The sequence below is a fragment of the Cololabis saira genome, chromosome 9 (assembly GCF_033807715.1).
Source record: "Cololabis saira isolate AMF1-May2022 chromosome 9, fColSai1.1, whole genome shotgun sequence".
Classification (NCBI taxonomy): domain Eukaryota; kingdom Metazoa; phylum Chordata; class Actinopteri; order Beloniformes; family Belonidae; genus Cololabis; species Cololabis saira.
This window is the reverse complement of record NC_084595.1, coordinates 24,846,569-24,862,551: the sequence shown is the minus strand read 5'-3', so window position 1 is coordinate 24,862,551 and position 15,983 is coordinate 24,846,569.

Sequence of the window (15,983 nt, the reverse complement as noted above, 5' to 3'; positions counted from 1 at the left end):
AAAAGACTGCTCCTGTGGGAAAAAAAAGAGGAGTGATGGAGAGAAACAGAAGGAGGAGACAAGATGGAGAGAATGGGAAGAGAGGGAAGAGGTGCGACAAGGCGCTGTGTGGGGATTGCATGGGAAATGGGTGAATCAGCTCCGTCTTTTAGAGTGAATCCAGATGGTGAATGAAGATTGAAGCACATTAAACAACTTGGTGCGGTGGCAACAGTGAGAAGTGCGACCTACTTACAAATCGGCATGTGAGAGATGATTATGAAGGAAATTCTCTAAAGTGTTTAAAACAGTCACTAAAGACGGGGCTAATAATGTGACTGTCTTATTTTATAAACTCGTTTTTAATGACTCCTTAACGCATCCCTCCCCCTCTCTCTCTTGGGGTGATGCACCATATCAAACGATGGAGGGCATGTTGTACTGGCATGAATATTAAACTGCAGCGAAACAATTAACAGTATACGTTGATATGATTTCCTTAAACCTCTATGATCTAAAAGTGCAGGTTTGTTGTGAAGAACTGATGTGTATGAAAAAATAGTGGAAGAAAAAATTTAGGCAATGTAGGCTTGTTATTACAAAAAAAACAAATCAACGCTGTACAACTGCCATTGTTTTTAACGGAGGTCTTTTCAGTTTGAGGCTTGAAGTATAAGGATAACACTTTCAAATATCTCACACTGTCTAACCACATCTGATCTGCAGATTGTCAGGGCTTAAATGTCCCTTTTTAAGCCATAAAGCAATAAATGTCCATTCATTTCACATTCATCATGTCAGGCATTTATATAATTTGTTATCCATCACAATCACCTGAATTATCTCCTTGTATTAAAGACTAAGGAGGACCTTCCACGGAGCTGTAGCAATCGCAAACATATCAATAACAGCCAACATTATCAGTGAAGAACAGCTCTCAGAGGCTCGCTGGGGCATGTTAATGAGGACAATTTTAAGAGTCATACATTTTTGTTTCATCTCTGTTGGTCTTAATTTCTGTCCGAGTCACTCAGGACATATGTTTCGTGCAGATTACTAAGGCAATATCGTTTAAACACCCAACTGCTTGTCAAACAGAAGAGAAAAGGCTTCTTTTTAACATCTGACACATTTAAACTGACTGAGGGATAATCATCTGGTGCAAATTTTAAAACCACAACACTTTCATGACAGTTGATGACAGAACAACTTCTTTTAGATTTGCTGAAATATCATAAGCAATGCAGCTGTAAAAAATAATAAAAATGTTTGGACTATTTGTGTAAGAAAGCCCTAACTGACAGAAACAAATTTTAAAAAGCAGTCATTCTATTTTGAGAATTGTTGTAAGAATATGTGGCTCAGGTGTTTAAAGACCTCATTCTGACAAATTCCTTAAATCAGGAGCCAAGTAATTGCTACTGCAATTCATCACGGCTTTATAAATATGAATAATAAATCAGTGCTTTTAAACTACATTTTGTTGGCAAGATAACTTGTTTTTGTACGCCCTAACGCTTTTGGGTCACCACCTTGCAGTTAGCAGATGTTTTGTCCTCACAGTTTAGGTATCACTGACTCACTGACAACTGACTTGCATGAGGACTGCAAAGACCCAAGATATCTGTCATTCAACCATGAACAGGTTTTATATACAGTATATATATATATATATATATATATATATATATATATATATATATATATATATATATATATATATATATATATATATATATATATATATATATATATATATATATATATATATATATGCGTGTGTGCGTGAAGTAGAAGATGGCAAACTAGGAAAGGAAAAAGGGTTAATTCTCTCTCCTCCCCCTCAAGTCTTTCCCTTGTCCTCAGGACTCACCTCCACACATGCGTTAGATTGTTCTCTGCTCCAGCACACCTGATTAAGATTCACTGGTTACGTCAACAGTTCGTCATTAAGGTCTGCAAAACTATGTGAATAATTAATTTGAAGCCTGTATTTTGGAGCAGAAAAATATAAAACTGGTAAACACTGCTCTCCCCCAAACTTCAGTTCCCAGTTTTCCATGTAACCCAATGAATTGGTTCAGCAAACACAGCTCAGTGCACCACCCTGCACTGCCTACTTCCTGACCCTAGATGGCAACCTTCTAATACACAAAAAACAACAACAAATAAACAGTCAAGTAACCAAATTAAATAACTGTTACCAAGTCACATATTTTACCAAATGAAATCATGAAAGCTCCATTTGTTATTACTAAAAGTAAAATAATTTGAGAAGAGGAGGTCAGGTTTGCATCATCTCTCAACAAAAAACCATGGCATAGCTTACTCTTCAGCCAGAAGAGGGCACCTGTTCAACACATACACACACATATACACTCACAGAGAGAGACAGAGAGAGAGATGTTGTATCCTCTCACTCTTCATGGAAACATTGATTATCACAAAAAGGTGAAAAAGCTCTGCCAAAAAAAAAAAACAAGACCAGACACAAATAAATGTAATTCTCTCACTTATTTATTTATTCCTCCAAGCGGAACTTAAGTAGATATTTACAGTGAATCTGTTAAGTGCTAAAGCGGAGAACTTATGTCAGAAAGGCAAAACAATATATATCTAGAAATGTTATGTTCAGTTTATTTACAGATAAATAGGTTGTTTATGCTTAATATAATTGTTAATGCTAAAATCATCATGCTTTAATGCTTGTAGAAGTGGATTTATCCAATATGATATAAAGGTAAGCATTGAAAAAAAAAATTGAATGGAGCTGATGCTGTTGCCCATCTACCCCCTGAGGCATCCCTCCCACAGCTGGACTGTGTGACATTAACAATCTGTACTGTGACAAGAGTGTAAAAGAAACCCATTTCCACCTGTCAATTCAGCACAGGTATCTTGAGAAGCTAAGCATTTACTGAAAGAGACTATACTCCGAAATACAACCCTTTGGGATGCAGGAATGAAGACCCTTAATTTTATTTGAGGAATGTGCAACCACAGCTGGAAGTTACTCTTACAAAAGTCATTGCATTCCATTACTGTCACATAGGCAAGGAAGAAAAAATCCATGTTAGCATTAATTATTGTATGAATTTTTCATGACTCCACCTATGTAGTTTTATTTACTAAACCATGTCATAAAAGGGCAAACGTTTAAGAATGTGTAAGTGCATTGATGTTGCCATGGAACCCAACAAAATGTTGGGTATATATTCCTCACCATGACAAAGTAGAGTTAATACAGTCAGGTTGTTTTGAAGATTAAAATATCTTGCCATAATATTTAAAAACTATTTGTTTTTGTTGTTGTTACGAACATTTTGAAAAGACTGACAAATGACAGCCTCTCACACCTAAAGACGATAAACCAGAGATTTAAACCACAGACTGATTAGGGATCACTCTTTACATTATTTCAAGCTTTATACATTTACATTTTTTCCAATCATTGCTTGTTTACACAAATTACATCATGGAACAACACAATCTGAGACATGTGAGACATGAGACTTACAATAATATTTCATAAGTTAGATTTAGTCATAACACCATGACGGAAAAGACTGACTGTAGCCTTACATCAAACAACTGAGATCATCTCAAGTAACTGGTGTTAATAATAAGTAGAAGTGCTGTTATCCTTAGATTTCCAAAATAAATTTGGGTTATACTTATTTTAATAGTAACCCCGCAAGCGCACCAGTTTTAAGCTCACAACTCTGGCTTATTGTCTTGAAATATGTAGTAATTCATAAATGAATTTGTTGGGTTTTTTTAAAGTCTGTCCTGAGTTTTTGTGAAGTCATATATAGGAAGCATTACTCATTTTATTTACATAAATATTCCACCAAAGAAATTGACACAAAGTAAATGAGAGACATGAACATTGAAATTTGAAATGCACCTGTGCAAATCTTGCCTTACCAAATGAAGTTACTTCCCACATTTAACCACGCAGTAAGGAAAGTGTTTTGAAATGGTGTCATGTTACTACCAAGAACCAAGTAGTACAAACATGTGTCATGTCAATTATGCTACAAACACAATGCATTTTTTTGAAAGCACTTGGCTAAATCTAAAAGCTTATGTATGAGTGGTACGTAACCAGATATTTCAGGACATTTCAGGTACATGTGGTAGAATGTCCTAACATCTTGCAGTTGCCTGCATCCATCAAACAGACAGTCAGAAAACAAAACTGTCAGGTTTTTTGTGAAACAATTGACTAAAGGTAAGTGTTAACAAAGCTGTCTGTAGTAGATTGATGATCCCAAAAGCTTTTATCTAATTTGGCTTCCTTGTCTTCTCCTCAGTGCGATGCTTATACCCTGGAGTATTTCTCGGTAAGTGACAGTTCAATACTTCCCTTCGTAAGCACAGATACACGCATGCACACACAAACCCACACAGCCCTCCTACCCCCCACTTCCCTCACCCTGAAGAGGCAGGAAGACTTCTGCTGAGCTGGGTACACTTCTCCATCTGGAGAAAAGCAATGATTATGAGGCTGCAGGATGGAACCGCAGGTACACATACTGCATGCTCACACAAACGCATCATGGCACACAAATGTGTTGCTTTTTCCTAATTTTCTCTCATACTCCGTCCTTACTAACAATCACCACAGCTCTATATATTATAGCCAAACCTATGTTAATAAGACTTCATAAGCTTCCTGAAATAACTCCTGCTTATTCTAAATTAAAAGCGCACATCCAGGAATTGAGGTCTGTGTTTTTCATTTCTGACATCTCAGAACTCAAGCAGCACTATAATGTTATTGGCAGATGCAAACAACTGCTGACAAACAGCAGAATTATCAGTTAAGATAGTGACAACAAATTAAAAATAATAATGTGCAATGTGATTGCATTTGTCTCAACCACTTGAGCTATCCTTTATCACAGCTTCCCCTAATGCTATTGTTGTAAGGTTCAGTTTATTATTTAGATCCATCAGCCTGTCAATGACTGTCAATCCCTGCCAAATCAAATTTATGTGAGCGATACCATTCATCAAAATAATAAATCAAATCGTTTTCATTCCTGCTTCATATCTTGGGTGAGACCTTTCTGTGAAGGTTTTCTTGCACAGGTTTTCTCGGGGTACTCTATGCCCAACTCCACTCAACACTAATTGTTCAGTGTAGCTACAACATACAGTCTGATGCAGATCAAACTAACCTGTGAATTACAGTTTCACTCAATAATATGCACTAAAATGCAGAAGGACAAAAAGATTGCATGCACTCTGGATTTAAAAGCACATTAATGAGAAAAAAAAAATCTAAAGTTAGTGATCGTGGCACATCTATCATCTACAATGCATGAAGGTTAAAGCCGAGTTCACCAAAGATGAGATTTTTTTTCATTCTGTCTCTCATAGTTAAGATATACCTGTGATGAAAATTACAGGCCTCTCGTATCTTTTTAAGTGGGAGAACTTGCCCAACTGGTGTCTGACTACATACTTTTTTGCCCCACTGTATGTATGGCGGCCAGGTATGGATGAGAACATTGAAAGGGAAGTGCAGTCGTGTGAGGAATGTCAAACCCCCCAATGCATCCTTTCACCCCTGGGAATGGCCAGAGTCTCCATGGTCAAGGATTCACGTGGACTATGCGGGGCTCATTCCAAGTGGGTGGACATTTACCCTCTGAAACCAGCGACATCACAGGTTCCCATCGAGAAGCTGCGACAGAGTTTCACTGTGTTCGGCCTGCCGAAAATGTTAGTGTCTGAGAATCAAATCAGCCTTGGACCTGCTCATGCCAGATGTGAAAGCAAAGTGCAGCAAAGACAACTGAAACAGAAAGAGAATCATGACACAAAGAAAAGACTTAGAAGTTTCACACCGGGGGACAACGTTTTCATCAGAAACTACTCTTACGGCCCAAAGTGGATCCCAGCTGTCATTGTGAGCTCATCAGGTCCGGTGTCGTATACAGTACAGTCACAACCGGAAAGGGTCAAACGCTGAAGTGGCATGTGGATCAGGTTAGAGCCAGATTAACAGACACTGTTCCCAGCAAACCTGGCACAGATCTGGAGCCACAACCGGACACCAACTCTGGCTCTGAGGACTACCTGCCTTATATGATGGACATAACACCACAACCTCCTTCATGTGAGCCGCGGGAGTCACTGCCTGCTCCAGACACTCGGGCGCAGCCTAAGTCACCAGTTGCACCAGTGGTGCGATGCTCACAGAGAGAGACATCCTCCTGTGCCTTTCAAGGACTTTGTTAGATAGAGGGAGATCGTTCCAGGAATAGAGCAACAATGCGCTCTGATCTCTGAGTTATGATAAAAAAAACAAGACGGTGAAAATATACAACTGTTCTATTGTCCTATGTTATGCTTGAGTATTTTACAGTATAGGTGTGGTCCATCCTGACAGGTACAAGTTGTTAACTTAAGGGGGAAGGGATGTAGTATCATAGTTAATTATTTGTCATTTACATATTTACATTTGTTAAACCACCCCTACTCATACACTGCACACTATACTCACACTGAAGCAGGTACTGCACACAACCACCAAAAATGTTGATCACTGGTCTGCAAAGCCCCAGAAGACATCCTCAAATGTCTTATTTTGAACAAAGCAACAGCCAAATATCTCAAGATATTCAATTTACTGTTATAGACTAGAGAAACCAGAAAATGTTAATATTCAAGAAGCTGCAAACAGAACATTTTGACCTTATATTCTTAAAAAAAAGACTAGCAATTATGATTAGTCAATTATCGAAATAGTTGGTGATTAATAAAATTGTAAATTAGTCAATGATTAGTCAATTAATCATTGCAGCTCTATTCTATATTAATAACATAATCATATTTCATACATATGTCAAATTTAAACCAACAACTTGTTTTTCTACTATAGATTCCCTTGTACTTGTATGCTCTTCTGAGCTACAACCAGGCTGATATGACCTGAGGTGACCCTGATATAAGGGGAAAGAGTGTAATCATTACGTCAAGAAAAACGAATCAATAAGACTCACACCAAATATTTGTGTTCTGTTTATGTTTAACTATTTAGGTCTCATTCTTGAAACAATGGCTTGCTGTTGCTCTCTACCTGCTGCCAGGTGCCCTCTGAAGCACCTGCATTTATCAAACACACACACACACACACACACACACACACACACACACACACACACACACACACACACACACACACACACGCACGCACGCACGCACGCACGCACGCACGCACGCACACACGCCCGCACACACACACACACACACACACACACACACACACACACACACACACACACACACACACACACACACACACACACACACACACACACACACACACACACACACACACACACACAAAAGCACATATTCCGTATGGATTTGTGAACATAAACCTCTGACGTCAAACGCATTTAACCAGCAAGGATGAAAAGTTACAATCACATAATTTACATCAAATCCACATAAACGCACTGATAAACTGATTAAACCAAAAGTTCTCTCATCAGCATTTAACATGGATTAATAAAATACTCAGTTTTAGGCACAGTTTTACAACTATTTCTGTGTTGGATGGGGACAGATGTGGACAATATACTGGTATGTGGACAGACTGGTATAGCAAAGCAGCCCAGTATTAAAATATCAACCTGTCAGTTCAACACAACACATATTATTAACTAAATGTTTAATTTCATCCAGGTTATACAAGGAAGCCTGAAATATGACCTACTGTATATCAGTGGTTTCAATATCCACTTGTAGTTTATTGTTTGGGCTGATGTGAGGTCTAACAATATAGAAACCATATAGCAACATTTAAAATATAATTAAGTTTTGACAAGTACCAGTACCAAGGTCATTATTACAGCTACGTAAAAAAGGCTCATGCAGAATCTCAACAGTTATCATCATGTTATCTTCAGATAAAAGTTTGCAGCTTGTAACACACACCTGTCTGTGTCTTGTTTGTTTGTGGGTGACCAAATAAATATTTTCCACCATCATTTACAAATTAATTATTTAAAAATCCTACAATGTGATTTCCTGGATTTTTTTTTCTCATTTTGTCTCTCATAGTTGAAGTGTACACTTTATTAAAAACAAACCCAACCCATCAATCACACAAAGAGAAAATGTGGTCTATATGTTGAAGTTGTTGAAGTCAGCTTCAACTTTCTTGAAAAGTACATTTCAGGAGGAGTTTTTGTGTTTTTATCTTTTGTTCGATGAAGCAGAGAAGTGTGACTAAACTTTATGGCAAGAGAACATTTCTGCAGTCTCCAGTGTGATGCTGACTGAGTGGACCAGGTGGGAGAGAAAAGTGTGAAGACAAAAAGCAGAAAAATGATTGAGAGTTACAAAGAAATAGATTACTGGTGCAACCATTTGGGATAAACATTGCCAAATCATTCCATCTACAGTATATTACCATACTGAATAGTGTTTGCATAATGGCGCTGCATTAAAGGTGCTGAAATGAATCAAACCTTTATATAAGATTTACCAACATCTCAAGAAAAAATAGTCTGGGAAAAGAAATTGCTTGTGCTTCATTAGTGTTCAACAAAAATGTTATTTGTCTACGAAGGTAATCTAAATTTCATTTAGAACAATTGATATTCTGAAGCAAAAAAATGAAACGAATAAATTGTTGCAATATCATTAAGACTTTTAGGACCACAAATATAAAAGCAGAGAATTAGAAATAATGGTTCAGATGCCTGATCACCTCTTGTGCTGGTTGTTATTAGTAAACAAAACCGTGCCACTAAAAGCAAATCTTATTCGGTCTCTACTGGGAGTTCTTGGCAATGTTTTCCTCAAATGAAATAAATGCTGCAATGAAACACAGGATGCTGGACAGAATAAAAAAAAAATGTTTGAACTTCACTTTCTCACATACAATTAAAATGTGATGTTGGTAGATTTAAGTTGCTGTACTTTGCAGGAAATTTTAACTAGTTATTAGTGTCACTTCTTACTTATCATGTCCCCCTGCAGGGGGCATGATAAGTAAGAGGTAACAAGGTACAGACGATCCAGGCCAATCCACGCCTACCCTAGGAAGCACCAATACGGAGATAAAAAAAAAAAAAATTTCTGCTGAGTTTCAAATCAATTTATTCTGACAGAATAACACACATCTTGATTCTTAAAGTTCTGTAGTAATCTAGCATGTCTTATCTTTCTTTTGAGATTATGCATACAGCCCTTATACCTGTGAAAATGTACGGTACTCCATTTATTATGGTAAGTAATTTCAGACCTCAAGCAGGAAAAATATTATAAGATTTCAACTTTTGCCCACAGGTAGTAAATGACACTAAACTACACAGCATTTTGGCAATGTAAATGTTTTTGCTCATCTTAACAATCTTGTTTATTTCAACCCATCCATCTATCCATTTTCTATTCCCAGTTTATCCTATAAAGGGTCACGGGGGTTTGCTGGAGCCTATCCCAGCTCATCACAGGTGAGAGGCATTGGTTCACCCTGGACAGGTCGCCAGACCATCACAGGGCTGTTTATTTGAAAACTCAGGTTAAATTTCTTCTAAACGTCAGAACAGGGTGCGGGGGTAGTACACATGTCCCTGACCTCCACTCAGTAACATTGAAGGGCCAATCAGTCCTTGTGCCAAACAACTCACAGAAGTAAATGAATTGATAGCTGAGCATACTAACCACTGAGTCCTGTCTGAAAGCTTCTGGACATAGTGTGTGGAATCACGTCAAAATATAAATTAGTATTTAAAAGACCACTGACTGCTAATTCTCCCCCCAAACTTACCGGTATTTGTGTGCATAATTACCATCTGCTGGCTGACTACACGCCTTGCAACTCAAGTGGATGTGATGAACTGAGTTCACTGGCAGATATAGGACTTAATGCTAGTACCTATTTGGAAAGATCAGCATCACGGTTTCAAGACTTGGCGGTGCTACCCTTTCCTTTTGGATTTCATAAACTGGCATGTTTTGACTTGTTGTATTAATGATACACCTAATTGATTGCTGATCATTTTTAGTGCTTTTATCCTGGGGACATTTTTAATATTTTGTTGGTATGGGTTAATAAGCATAATTTCTATCTTTGGGGCCTCAATATTGTTGAAAACCCTTTTCACATTCACATTTTTAAGTAAGCAAATCTCACACTGGACCCTAGAAGGAGCTCTGTAGATGTAGCTGCAGTTTTGTGTTTTTGATGTATTTTCTTTCATATGCACCTTTCAAAGATAAAAATGACAAAACGCCTTATGTTAAAACATAAAACCATGACACTCTTTATAATACAATACATATATTGTATCGTGAATATATTTATAAGCGTTTTATCAGGTTACTGTCTAAGACATCCATCCATTTTATATACCCATTTAATCCTGTTACTCAAATACATATTACACTCTTCAATGTATCTAGGCTGCATTTAGATTTCATTACGTGGCATTTACACACATCTCAGTGAGTTCGGCAATGACCAGAAACCAAACTGTCGACACACTCCAAAGTCAAATGTAAATGAGTGACACCAGAGGCTTTTTCATCCTTACTAGACTTTTTAAATTAATTTATTACATAAATACAAACAGCAGTACTGTTTCTCATAGAACTTAACAGTACTTCAGTACCGACTAGTCAAGTACTGCAGTACCAGGTTAGGTCCAGATTTTTTATTTATTTTTTTATTTTTTTAACCTTTATTTTACCAGGAAAATCCCTTGAGACTGAATCTCTTTTACGAGGGAGACCTGGCCAAGAGGCAGATTTTGATAACATCCCTAATAGTTATTATAGGTATGATCATGTATTTTGAAATTAGTAAGGAGAAGGATCCATCTACCAAGATGGTGGAACGCGCCTGCGCATCACTGCGGTCCTTTTGGTGCTTTGTTTGTTTGTTACTCATCCTGACAACATTCTGATGGGTGAAAAACATCCACAGCCAATACAGTCTCCTACAAATAAGTTCAACCAAATTCGTCCCCTTCCACAACATCCCTGGGGATCCAGCTGGGCGCCGTGGCTCTCCCTGCACCATCCTCATGGGAAGGTAATGAAGGTGTCACAGGGAAAAGAGACAAGGGCGAGCGTGTTCAGTACACAGCCAAAACAGGACCCAAGACTCCGATAAGAGCAAAGGAGGCGTGGTTTGAATGTATGCCAACAACAGCTAGTGTAACTAATTCTGAGAGTGTAAGCAGTCACTGCTTGAGACTGTTCATACTGTAGCAGGGAACTTTAGCCATGCTGGTTTTAAAAACAGCATCCCTAAATTCCATTGCCACGTCAAACGTGCTACTCATTGAGCAAACTGGACTAGGTCTACTCCAATTTGAAGCAGGGTTTCTGTGTGGCTTCTTAAAGTCAACCAACTGGGATGTTTTGAAAATCAGGACCTGGAACAATACACTGATGTTGCTCAAAACGACTTTTCTGGACCTATGCAACATCAAAAACTACATGGATCCCATGTTTGTGGACATTCAGATTTATCCCAACCAGAAGCCCTTGATGACCAGTAAAGCACATTCAAGTCTGGTGATGGGGCACTACACGGAGCTGCAAGAGCCAGTCTGAGACAGCCATCTAAGTTAAAGGGGACCTATTCATGGCATCTAATACCTATTTTAAACAGGCCATGAATGTCTTAAAAACAAGCTTTTGATTGTTTTTGCTAAATAAATCAGAAATTCAGCCTCTGAGCCATGTCTTTATCTTCCCATTCTCTAACCTCATTATCTATGCAGGATTCTGAGTGGGCGGGGCTATGAAGATGAGGCACTGTGCTGATTGGCTGCCTGAATGACGCGATACACCGCTATGGAAAAATGGCGGAAGCTCCGGCTGGCGGAGTTAGTTGTGGGCGTGGTTTCATTCATCGGAGACCAACCTATGTAAATCGCATTTTCGTTACTTAATGAAAGTGAGCAGAATCTGAATGGTTGGTAGAAGCCACATCACACTGGATGGCTCATCCGGGCGGCTGTACAGACACTGCAGAATTTGGTTGCTTTCCTCCTTCTCTGAGTTGGCAGGCTGAGGAGAGACCACTTTATATATGTTAAAGCAAGAGAAAACATGTTTTTCATAATAGGTCCCCTTTAAGGCTGTGTCTAATGTGTTTTTTTTCCACACTGGATTAAAATCACAGACATCTTCCGTAAATATTACAAATTAACGCGGGTCCCTAGATAATTTTCCTCCAGTGTGAATGGGACATAAGAAGAGGACCGAGAACAGTTTCCAGAGTAACATTTCAAACAGTAATTTCAAATAAAATTAATATGACTGCATTACTTACTTTGACAGCCTATATCTCTCCTCCAAGAGCAGATTAATGCTGAACCCACCTGGTAATACATCAAGCCCACAAGTCCCTGTCAGCCAACAGCTCAAAGGATGGAGCACACGGACACATACGCCAAACACATAGAAATCTATAAATCCCAGATTAGCTTTGGTGCTTGCTGATCTAATCTTCTGAGTCAACAGAGCAATGCAGACATGGCTCAGTCTCAGAAGTAAGTATAATGAACAGTTACTCATTTCATCCCAGTTCTGTGGAGTGGACTTTGGTTTTCCTTTTTATTTTATTTTTTACCCTTCTTTTTAAGACTTCGTCATCTGCAGCCATTGTGGCTTGACATGACATGACAAAGCTGAGAAATTCTTAGTAAAACTTTCATAGACTGAAAGGTTTCGAGAGCTGTATGCAAACGGTATTCATAGAAAGCTTAAGTTTAGATGCTTGATAAGGTACTGTATGTGTAATCAGTCTGGCTCTTGCAGCTGGTTGTATCTGAAATAGTATGTAACTGTTTGTTGTGGCTTGTGTTTCAAAATGTTTGCAGCTTGTGCTGAAAAAGGTTGGAATGGGACTTTTTTGGGAGGCATTTTGGGGATCAATCGCCTCCATTTTGTCCCACTTTCTTTAAAAATTGTCCTGACACATCCACAAACACAGAGTCGTCGTGGGAATGCCCAGTATGAAAGCAAAATGCCGCACTCCCCTGACATAAATTCCACTTTAACCTCGATGTTGCCATAGTGACATATAGATAGTGTAATTACCACCTAGCAGGTCAGAGTAATAAACCCAGCCCCACAGCTCAGTGGCCCCGGGGCCCCTGATAATGGCTTTTATGGTGATCATTAGGCCAAACCAGCTACACCAGTAAAAATGTATGTGAGGATTTTCTCAACCTCAAAGCCCAGAGCTCAGACAGAGGAGCTTCAAAGCCACAGTTCAAAGGTAAGGTGCAACACAGGTTTCAGATCAACAGAGATCCATTCAAAGATGTCTACATTTACATTAAGAAAAAAATCTACATTTACACTAAAAAGATAGAGCCCCTATTATACCCTTTCACAATTCTTTTTTTGGCAACAGCTTTATGGACCACCTGGGGGTTGATGCTGGATGATATTTAACTGTTCTCTCTTTCATTTGCAGTCCACAATGAGTAAAAGACCAGATTTTTCAGCAGCATGCTATTGTGGAGGTGTGTCAGCCTTTATGAATTAAGAGCACCTCAGCTCATGTAAAAAAAAGGATAAAACTTCCATAAAACATAATATTAAACTTGAAGGGGAAATCAGCAAAGCCACTACATCACACCGCTGAGGCCAATTACGGTGGCTGTTTAAACGGTTAGCTCTACTTTGCTCTTTGATAATAAGATGAGACGTGTCATCTGAGCAGGTGATGGTGACTGATTGATCAAATTGTACATTTACTAGGCAGTCATTAATCAGAACGACACTTTGAAAGGTTGGGAAAAAGCAGCCTTGCAAGGTGAAAGGAGAATAAACTGCTCTATAATAATGCACAGTTTAGACTGTGCACATATTAGACACAAAGCTGTAGCGCTCAGAGTGCTTGAAGTTCAGTTCAAAGTTTATGTTTAACAACAGTGTTTCTATTTATCACGTACCAGTAGTTTAATTTGCATAAATGCATTCACAGCAAGGCTACTGTAGCACTAACTGTGCCCACTAAGCATGTACTGGAAGACACACTGAATACTGATGTTCATAACATGAAAATGTATAGTCAGCGTGGCAGCAAGAGATCACATAGCTCATGTTTATCCGGGAAGTGAAAGCCAGTGAAAAGTAGCATCAATTAAAAAAAGAAAAACTGAAACAGAAAAGATGCTTATTTCTTGCAGCATTAAAAAAACAATTTAATTAAATTAATTTAATGTGAGCGGTATATACACATTATATATATATATATATATATATATATATATACACACATACACACACACACTCCCTTAGTCTCTCCACATCTGTTCCTCTGCTTCTCTGTCTCAGCAAGGATAAATTAGCAAAAGGAATTCAGAGCAAGGCTGCTTAGAGCGGGTTTTAGAGAAGCTTTGATCAGGACCCATGCCAGTAATCTGACAGATCCATAAGGGGAGAAGGGGAGGATAAAACCATGCTCTTATCTGAGGGAATATATATTGCTTTGGAATGTTGCCATGCAGTGTGTGAATGTACTTACTCCATCCTGGCGCAATTACAAAAAAAAAAAACAAAGTCTCATGTTTCAAAAAAAAATGAGATAATCTTAGAATGCCAGACACCTTTTGGTTATTTAGTTTAAGATTTTTCAAGCTACATATCAGAACTGCATTTGGCCCCTTGTATTTGTTCATGGTGCTCCGTATGCATGCATGTCTGTGTGTCACAGCTGTATAGCAGATAAGAAATCCCTGAGGACAACAGCTTTTAATCCAGCATTCCAGGTGAAGCAGATTTATTTGTGTTTCCACTTTGAGATGGAAATGTGCAACTCAGAATTGTTGCCCTGTCCTGGACGGCGGACAATACAACCTGCACACAGTTTACAAAGAACATTAGAAAATGTCCATCACTTTAATAAGATAAAAAAAATATCCCTTTTAAATTCACTATTGATGAAAAAGTGTTTCTTTACTTTTCCATTTCAAGAAATTATTGAAAAGCCTTGCAGAGAAAAGGGATTTACCGGGCTGCTCTGATACCTCTGTGCTTCAAAAAAAAAAAAGAATCACATGGAGAGAAATGAGAAACCAGTGGATCTGTGGATTAGAGGATATATCTGTGAGAGAGAACAAGTGATAAATAACGCCTAGTTAAATCTCAATTTTCCACTATTTTCATGCATTTGTCTTCCCCAAATGGAATTATCAATATGAGAAAATTAAGGAATGGCCATATGTACCAGTTCCTTTTTCTATTTTTAGCAGTTAAACCAGATGGATACTAATGATGCAGGGAAGTTCACCAACACTTCAAAGCAATTTAGTAATCTGAAGTACAAAGAGTTAACTCAAGGCAAACTTTAGTGACAGTGATGGGCATTTTTAAGGTCACACTCCAGCATCCACCAGGTAGCATCCACAAGCATACACACAAGCAGCTGTGAGGTCGTCTCTGGTCGTTTCATCATCAAGGGCAGTTTCACAATCATTGCAACAAAAGTGAGCCATGAAACCTTATCCTTTTCTTTTCTTTTCTTTTTGTGACCAGAGTTCATTCTGCCTTTTTAATTCCCCCAGCCTGAAAAGTTCACCATCCACATCATCCCTCCAAGTCGCATCTAGACAGAAGATCTCCTTGGTTAGGCTCCAACAAAAGAAGGGTCGTGCCACACCACATGATGTGTGCAAGCAGGCTTTAAAAAAAAAAAAAAAAAGTAAGAAAGAAATGGAATGAAAAGGGATACAATGAAAATTCTGCACCTTCATTTGTCACACCTTACACCTGTAGATGTCAAAATTACCATGACTGCTCAGTCCTCTCTGACACTTTCCTCCGCTGTGTCATGTATGCACACAAACACAAATGCATACAAATAAATGCTTACATCTTGCCAAAAGAGGCTTTGTCTCCTTAGCACGTTCTCCCACTTTATAACACCTCCCACCGTCTTTACCGATTAATCAAACTCTACATGATACTTACAGGCTTACAGGCTGTTTCTAAGCTACTGTTGCTACGGA